Raw genomic sequence first — 9294 nt, forward strand, 5'->3', positions numbered from 1 at the left:
GCGTACAACGTGACCCCTAAAGCTCTTAGATCTTCTCCAAAAAATTTTTTCCTATGATCATAGAGGAAAATTTTGAAAAATCAACCATCTTTGCTACAAAAACCCTTTCACGGGATCAAATTACCAGGAATTCTACGTTGATCCTTGAAGATATGAGCCCCCAATCAGGAAAGACTCACAGATTGCTCAAACCATCGAATTGATGGAGTTAATATAATTCATGCGGAAGCAATTTGAAACTTAGGCACTCTTAGAACATCAATTATGATAAATACCTAGCATGTTCATAAGTATTAAAACTCAATGATATGCTAGCATGTTCATATGTTTCATTGCGCTTATCTCTTTTAATCCTCTTATTATTATTTTTTTCTTAGTTTGTGTAGAATGTTCATTTTCTAACACAAAAATATATAACAAAAAAAAAAAAAAAAATATATATATATATATATATATATACATTTTTTTATGTTCTTTAAAGTGTTAGATCTGGATCTTATCAACACTTTATTCTTCTTTAAGATCTTCTAAATTAATTTTGTTGTTGGTAAATTGATTAGATTTTGCCAATAAAAAAAAAAAAAAAACCATTGAAAGAAAGAAAGCATATTGATGTTAAATGTCTTTCTTTTTTCCTCTTGATTATTATATGTAACTCTCATATGTTACTACGTCTAAATTAGTCCTTAATCATTTTCTTTCTTTAATTCGTTTCTTTGTGGTTATTCGGATTGCTCCTTCAATACCCTTGTTTATGTGTTGATGCTGTCTATTCACTTTGAATTGCACTTAGCTCTATACCATAGCTTGTCTCACATCCCAATTTGTTTTTTTTTGGAGTGTGATTTGTGTGTGCTGAATTGTGAGGGTGAGTTTGTAAGGGAGTGACACATTGATTCGAGTGTTGAGTGCTAAACACGAGTGAACTACATTTACGAGTGAATACACATGAAGGAGCGCTTATGAGGTCCTTTTTTTTTTCTTTTACCTTTCTTTTGTAGCATGGAAAATCCAGACGACAATACTAACATTACTAATGCACGATTGAGAGAAGCACAACAATGAACCATGGAAAGACTAATTCGAGGAATAGAAGAGTTGACTGATCGAATAGGAAGATTGGAGATTCAAAATCAAGCACGACAGAGGATTCCACAACCTACGCCCTCAACCGATACATATGAGGGCGACAATTCTGATCACCACGAGGATAATCCACATGCGGTTGGTCATGGCTTGATGCGAGGGAGAGACCATGGAAGAAGGTATCATAATTTACAACAACGAGTTCCTTATGATGATAAAATTGATCGTAACGTGGGGAGCATCAAATTAAAACTTCCCAAGTTTTATGGCAAAACCGATCCAGAGGAGTACCTTCAATGGGAGAAAACGGTGGAGTCGGTGTTCAACTGTCATAATTTGAGTGATAAAAAGAAGGTACTGTTATGCATTGCTCAATTCAAACAATATGCTCAAATTTGGTGGGATAAATTGATGTCAAGTAGGAGAAGAAATCTTGAAGCACCAATTGATTCATGGTACGAGTTCAAAGAGTCCATGAGAAAGCGTTTTGTTCCACAATATTTTCAACGGGACATGGCGCAAAAGCTTCAAGCATTGAAACAAGGACGCAAGATTCGGATTATCTTGTTGATCGAATATCTCATGGCAAGAACATTGTTTGAGATTCGAATCACTCCACAAGCAAGATCGATCACGTCTAGCTTGAATGATTCTTGTTGATCAAATATCTCAACGCAAGAACACTTACTTGAGATTCGAATCACTCCACAAGCAAGATTGATCATGTCAAGCTTGAATGATTCTACATGCAATCTAAACTACGTAGAATTGCAAAGAAACTTAGCCATTGGCTAAAGAAAAGCACAAATTTCTTTTACTATATTTTCCAAGTCTCCTTACAAATACAACATACATGGCTTTATATAACCTTAAAATGAAACTATTAAAGGCATTCCAAGAGTTGTAACATTCATACTTAATGGCCATAATTAACCATTATGTAATTGTAACCTAAAGTAAATCAAAACTCTTAAACTACATTAATGAAATACAATAACTCTAAATTGTAATCTACCCACAATTTATCACATGAAACTTCATTCTTCTTCAATGTGGCATGAATTGAAATATCTTTTGATAATTTCAACAATATTTTGTTCACATCTTCATTGAAGCATATTGTATGATTGATGTCTCTTGGTTCATATCACTCAAGGTCTTTGAGTACTAACCTTTTGTAGTTCAATTCCTTTTACCTCACGAACCGGTTTCGAACCACTAGTGTCTTCTCCACTATTCTCCGGCCTTAGATCGGGATTGTGGAATCCGGTGAGTGACTAAACTTGGGAAGGATTTAGTATATATAAAGAGAGAGTTTGTGAGAGTTTTTCTCAAGGTTTTTCCAAGCAAGAACTTCCATGTACTAAACATATTTCTACAACAGAGTAAATCATATTTACCTTGTTGTGTCTTTTTGGCTTTCTTCTCTGCAAGGTATTTTGGGCAATTTCTCTTCCAGTGCCCGTTTTCGTTGCAATGGAAACATTTTCCTTTATGTACTTTTTGAACCTTGTGTTTGGGGTTAGTAGGAATCTTATTTTTCCCTTTACCCTTCTTTTTCATCAAAACAGTTTTAGAATTTGAAGGTCTAGACTTATTTTTGGAGGATGATCCTCGTAGTAATTTCTTGGAGATAGCAACATTTGCTTCTCCTGTTTGTCCTTTGTTCGTAAAGAGGGACTGATAAGTCTGTAGCTCATTGAGAAGAGAAATCAAGTTATATTCTATTTTGTTCATTATCACATTTGTGCGAAACTTGAAGAAGCTCTTCGGAAGAGGTTCCATGATAATGTACCCAAAAATTATTAATTTGCAACGATACTTTAGTGAGTTAGAGCAACTGCTACCGAGGGGCAATCAATCACTCATTTACTAAACCAATACATTCTTGACTTAAACACTAATCCCAGAAAACTTTCTCTATTCACCTTGTTATTGACTCATGCAAATACCTTCTGAATGGAGGACGCTCCCAGGGCGACACGAGGCCGAGCATGAATCTCACGGTGTGAATTTTTCAGAGAGCGTGAAAGGAAAACGATGTATCTCATATATCTTTTTCCTCCCACTAAGTATTTTAGACGGTTGGGTATACTCATTACTTAGGTATATTCCGGCTAATTAAATATAACTTAAGTCTAGGTGATTTTTCTAGAACTTACATCACTCAAGCATGCTCATAAAACTTGGGCTAACTAAGCTCAAGTACTGGTCCGATCTCCAGGTAGTACCTCCAGCCTTAGACAAGATCATGCCAGGTGAGCTTTCTTGTAACCGCAATTTTATAAGACATCGACCTATTTTAACTATTAAAATTGATCGTGCTTGGTTCTTAACCCTAAGTGAGCATGCACTTATCTTTATTATAGATTTTAACGTCTATCTCGTTTTATGACGTTGAAAATAACCTATAACATGCATCTAACATGCTTTATATAAAAATTATATAATCATCCATTCCATGCAATAATATAACAATTTATATCTATCACTCATGGAACCCTAAACATGCATACTATACATTATAACACTTATAATATACTTGGAATGCATGAAACATGCTTAGCCTACGGTGGGATTTTAAATCTATATGACATACTTTATGCATATACATTTTCTATTTAATTAAAACATACATTCATAATGCATAATTAATTAAACACGCTAAAGTGGATTGGTTTTAGCATTTTAAAGCAAGTAATTAATTAAGTTATTACAGTAATAATTAAAAATAACTTGAACAGCTCCCGAGGATCACGAACTGGGCGAACCAACCCTTAAAAACGTTGAACTGGACCCCAACGGCAGAAAAAACACTCGAACCGCCTCTTCCATTTTCTTCTTCGGTTCAGCTTGCTATCTTTTCCATTTTCAATCAATTACAACCTAAAATGGACTCTAGTGACTCCATAAAAATTATAGACCTTTCTTCACTCATTAAAGCCCATACATATTAGGCTTGTTACAAGAATTGTATCAAATGGAAGCATAAAAAAAATCCCAAAACCAAAAACATCCACTTTAGCAACCACAAAATTTCATTCATGAAATAGTACCCACCATGCTCAAATTAATGTAAATAAAGTGCCTAAAACTTGCTCTGATACCAATTGATGGAGTTAATATAACTCATGCGGAAGCAATTTGGAAGATAGGCACTCTAAGAACATCAATTATAGTAAATAACTAGCATGTTCATAAGTATTAAAACTGAAGGTGTTTGAATACTAACCTTTTGTAGTTCAAATTCCTTTTTCCTCACGAACCGGTTTCGAACAACCACTAGTGTCTTCTCCACTATCCTCCGGCCTTAGAACGGGATTGTGGAATCCGGTGAGTGACTAAACTTGGGAGGAATTTTGTATATATGAAGAGTGTTTGTGAGAGATGTTTCTCAAGGTTTTTCACCAAGGTCGTTATGTTTGCATGTTCATGCAAATTTGAGATCACCAAATTTTGACACTCAAAATTCCACTCAAATGTTTGGGATTATGTGGCAAGCATGCAAGTTTGAGTTAACTAAATTTTGACACTCAAAATTCCACTAAAATTTGTGGGGTTTATTTGGTAAGCATGCAGGTTTGGTTAAACCATATTTTGACACCTCAAAACTCCACTAACATGGATTTTTCCATTAAATGAAGTCAACATTTTGACTTTCTCCATTTTAATTTAACAATTAATTTGAATAATTAATTTCAAATTAGAGTAATATTAAATGATTAATTAAACTATTTAATATTAATTCAAATGCCAATCCCAATCAATTCCGACACATATTTGATTAAGATATTTAAATCTTATTTAAATATCTTAGATTCTCTCTTTTTGTTTAATTCGTAAATAAAACAAAAATGCGGTTAAATATATTGTATATATGTAGCACATTTTCCCTAATTTGAATTCGAACACTTCGAACTCACTCGTCACACTGTTCTATGTTTAGTTCGATATGAGCTAGCAGAGGGACATAATGGACCTATAGATCATGGGCTCCAACGATCCAAGATTAACCGGTTAAACTCATTAACCGGTTAAACTCATTAACCTTGTTAACCAACATTCGTTAACTACTAGGACAATCCACTATAGCCTAGTAGTTGCACTCCCCTCACTATAGATATATTTCTATCCATTTGTTATAACCACGATTAGTAAGTCGATCCTTCACAGGTTGTTCGTAACTAGAGCTGGGTCAATTTACCATTTTACCCCTGTAGTTACTTCCTGTTCCTTATGTCCCACTAATCCTCTAATGAACAATTGGTTTGTGGTCCAACCAGTAAACCGAATCCCTCTCAGGCCAATGAGAGGGTGGGGCCCCTTGTTCAAGACCTGGAGTCAATGCTTAAGAGAACTACCTCTCTTCTATCCCTAAAAGTGGGTAGGAGCGATTTCCATCTTGCACCCCACGTCTCCTGCTATTCATCCAGTCTTACCCCTGAAATGGGAGGCCTATTGAGTCGGCAAACTCGAGCCACTCTCACCCATGCAAATCTAAGGAAAATTCCGCATAAATAGGAGTTCATGGTTAGCTCAGGATTAAGATTGAGTTACCTAGGTCATCGAAAGAAAATCAATCTCAATAGTAAACGACATTATAAAGTGAGAGGGATTTTCTTCATGGTCCGATCTTATGCAATACTCATTGTATAGGACGCTCCCACTCACATGTCTCCGCATGTACAATTTTGTGATCACATTGTTTATGTCATATACAAAAGTGGGCTGCATCGATAGTGTCCCCAGGATAAGGCTGAGTACCACTCTTATATCTCTACATATGGTTCAAGTAATCATACTATAGTCAGAGTGTTCTTAGTTTATTGAATTTAGATTAATAATCGTAAAGTTTACTTTATTCAATAACAATCTTTACTGAATAAATATCAATAATAACTTTATTGAAAATAGAATATGTTTTGGTTTACAAACTTTGAGTTTGAGGACATAAAACTCAACATGAACATGATAACGGAAAACCTAGAAGTAAGATTCAATGAAAATCAAATTTCCTTTCCAAAGGTAAAGGAATTCTTACTCTCAAGATCGAGTACCTCATGAATCTCTAATACCTCCATAAATCATCAACATGACAAGATCTATGCAAGTAGAGTCTGTTGATTACAACAAAGGAGTAGTTTTAGTCCATTACGAGGATAGTCCCAAATCTCCAACTCAAACTGAAATGGATATATCTATCTTCAACCAGATTAATGTTAACCATAAATGAAATTTTGCTAATAAAGAATTCCTAAAAAGGATGGAATCGTGCACCAATGTGATGTGATTACTCAAGAAAGATGAAAACTTTCCTTTGAAGAATCGTCCACTCTACTCATCCTCCTCTTGAAGAATGTGAGTTTGAGAGTCAATAGGGTGAAAATGTCAAAGCCTCTCGGTTCAAAAGTGCTCAAGGGATGACAAAAGCATTCCATCCTTGAAGGATATCTTAAATATCCAACATTAAAATAAACTTCTCAAACAACAACCATTGCAAGACAAGTCATGAAGATTGAAGAAAAAATTTAGAAAAATCAGCACAAAAAAGTGAAAAAACTATTACAAATATTACTAGCTGAGAGCCTCAAATATTATTATAGGCTCCGAGGTACATTTGATCATGCTATTTCTCACATTATAACTTTTGGTTTCAAAGAGGACTCAAAGACTAGTGGGAGAAGCATGTTTTCACGAAGAAAAGCAAAGGTGATAAGGCAACCCTAATCCTCAGCCCAACGATCCAAGCTTTTGTTGAAGCAAGAACTCTTGAATCAAAGTAATTAACACCTCCTTATACGAAATTTGGATCAACCAAGAGATAAGGCTAGTATTAGATTACCTCTTATGATCCAAGATCTAGAAGCAAGATTTGGAAACTTTGTTCTAAATTGAGTCACTCCACAATCGAACTTGATCAATGCAAATATAATACTCGAATTGCTCGGGTGCAATTCTACCACAAGAATTGCTTGAAACTTAGAAATGGCAAATATAATACTCGAATTTCTAAGAAAAACGTCTCAATTTGAGATCTGAATTACATTCATCCACGAATCTGAATTTGACATAACATATTGTGGGTATTTATAGTCTCCCGACAAAAGACGTTTGTGGACGGGATTTATTCCCGATCCCCTTTAATCTCCGCAAAAGAATAAGTCAAATTGACCATTTGACTTTTATATAATTTATGAAATTAAAAATAGTTCTCTCTAACAAATATTATGTGTTTGAGTGGCTAATGTGACAGGTTTGAAATCAATTGAGCTCTCCACATGTAAGTTCGAATTTTGTTGTTGACATATTTTTTGAATCTTCTTAGCAATAGGTCTCTAGTTCAAATAAGCTCATAACTGAACTCGAACCAGATTGGTTCGGTCAATCCAATCTAGTTTTGCGAGAACCCTTAAACCAACTCAATGATAAAAGTTTTCAGTTATTTGAATTCAGTCCAAATAAGTTCATAACCTAACTCGAACCGCACAGATTGGGTTGGGTTGATCGAATTTTTTGTGTCATTAAATTGATTTTGATATTAATTTGAGTATTACTTTGTTTGATGAACAGTGACAAGCAAACCATTGGGAATACAAGGAAGTCATATTCATATTACGTGCAACACGGTCCAAGATTGCTTTAATCCTAAGGTTTGTGAGTGCAAATTTGGGCTGTGTTTTTGCGTAACTAAGAGCCCGCCGCCGCACTTCAGCTTCCACCATGACAACATTAGTGATACCACTCAAAACTAAGAATTGACTCTCAACAACTATTCAATAAATACCATTATTTTCATTGCAATATGCTTTACACAAATGAATAAGACTATGATAAAACCATGTATTTCAATATTATATATTAGATTAAATTGAAAAATTACTTTTCGTTTATGATTTATGAGTTTCAGAATGATTATTGTGGATGAGCTATTGAGGTAGATGAGAGATGACTGCGTGAATTGCGTCATTTTATAGAACGTTTTATAGGGCCGTTACGTATCGTCGTCAGCCTCAAGGTTTTATGACGCATCTACTATGGAGAGGGTCTAGCCCTACTCCGACCAGTGCTTTGCATCGTCTGGTGACTGGCTTTCCTACCATTTGTAATGGCCCAAAGCAGACAATATCTGCTAGAGCTGGGCTTGGCTGTTACAAATGGTATCAGAGCCAAACACCGGGCGGTGTGTTAGCGAGGACATTAGGCCCTCAAAGGGGTGGATTGTGAGATCCCACATTGGTTGGAGAGGGGAACGAAATATTCCTTATAAGGGTGTGGAAACCTCTTCCTAATAGACACATTTTAAAACCATGAGGCTGACGACGTACATATGAAGCCAAAGCAGACAATATGTGCTAGTGGAGGGCTTGGGTAGCTATACTTTAGTTGTCATAAATCTTGCAGGTAAATGTCTTTGCTACTGAAAATCAAAATCTTTCAACTAAAATCAATTAATAAGGATGTTATAAGCATTCTCGATTAGCCACTTCATGCTCAAGTCCTTACTTTGTGTTAGTAAGACCCACAGGTCGAGTCAAATCTCTATGCTCTCTCTTTTTGTGTGGGATTATGTGCGGGGGAGAAAGGAATCTGTGGTGGCAGCGAACAGCAAGACTACAACTTAATTTTGACTTTTCACTCTATAAGATGAGCACAATTCATGAAACAAAACAATACAATACTATGAAAGTTATTAAAAGATCAGAATCAGTTCAATCTCCTCGTCGCTCTCGCGCGCCAGGACATTGTCTATACCCGAAAACATAAAACAAATTGAAGTAGATGCATTTTAAAACACAGAAATATTGGAGTCATCACATGGTTGATGTTTTCACCTTCTTCACCAGTCCCGTACTACGACCTTGTCTTAAATAAGCCTAAAACCATAATATGATTTTAGGTCCCACGTATATCATGTGTACATAGTAGTCGTCACATAATCTATCACATATTGTGATGTATTGCTGTCAACGTCATCGTTTTAGAACGCGTCTACTATGAAGAGAGTCTACCCCTACTCCGACAAGTGCATCGTGTCATAGTCATTCTTCTTCAAATGTACGGCTTCATGATCTTGACACGCTCACTAAAATCCTTAAGAGGTACTCAATCCCCATTCACATTTTTTACCCGACTTTCTGGCTTTGTTAGACCTTAGGGAATGTTTACCTTCGTCAACAAAACACTACTTATGTGTAATCAAAACTTGTT

The sequence above is a fragment of the Cucurbita pepo genome, chromosome 15 (assembly GCF_057944985.1).
Source record: "Cucurbita pepo subsp. pepo isolate OVF chromosome 15, ASM5794498v1, whole genome shotgun sequence".
NCBI classification, from domain to species: Eukaryota; Viridiplantae; Streptophyta; class Magnoliopsida; order Cucurbitales; family Cucurbitaceae; genus Cucurbita; species Cucurbita pepo.